This window comes from Chondrus crispus, genomic scaffold (genome assembly GCF_000350225.1).
Source record: "Chondrus crispus Stackhouse genomic scaffold, scaffold_16, whole genome shotgun sequence".
NCBI lineage: Eukaryota > Rhodophyta > Florideophyceae > Gigartinales > Gigartinaceae > Chondrus > Chondrus crispus.
The window spans coordinates 133,141-133,657 of record NW_005179046.1 but is presented as its reverse complement, the minus strand read 5'-3'; positions in this window follow the sequence as shown (position 1 = coordinate 133,657).

The window sequence follows — 517 nt, the reverse complement described above, 5'->3', positions numbered from 1 at the left end:
ACAACCGAACTCAAGGCACAAATCCTTTTGCTCGTAGACATCTCCAGATCCTCCATTACATCCTCGCCTGGTGGCTTCAAAGAGCTCTTTTTTTTTTGACCCGTACGTAATACAGTATCTGCATCACGTTCAAAAATTTGCAGTCTGGAAACACAAGTCACATACACCGGGGGCTTGTGGATTTCTACAAACCCATCTCAAATCTTTAATCCGCGTGGTGGCAAGGGCGTGTTCGTTGCATCAACACCAAAATCGTAGGCACATCCCAAGATAGTTCAAATACATCATGTAGAGTCTCAGACCATCGTCCACTTGCACAGTCTCTTTATTACAAGCAGTCACATCCGAGGCTTGAGCTTTCATCATTTGTCGGAACCGCTCTTGAAACAGCGCCATGGAGCAAAATACTGTACCTGTCAACTTTTCGCTCCCCGTTTCCGAGGTCTTCTTCAGCAATGAGGCCTTGGAAAACTCTTTCATTTCACTCTTCACGCTAATCACCATCTCTCTCATCAAT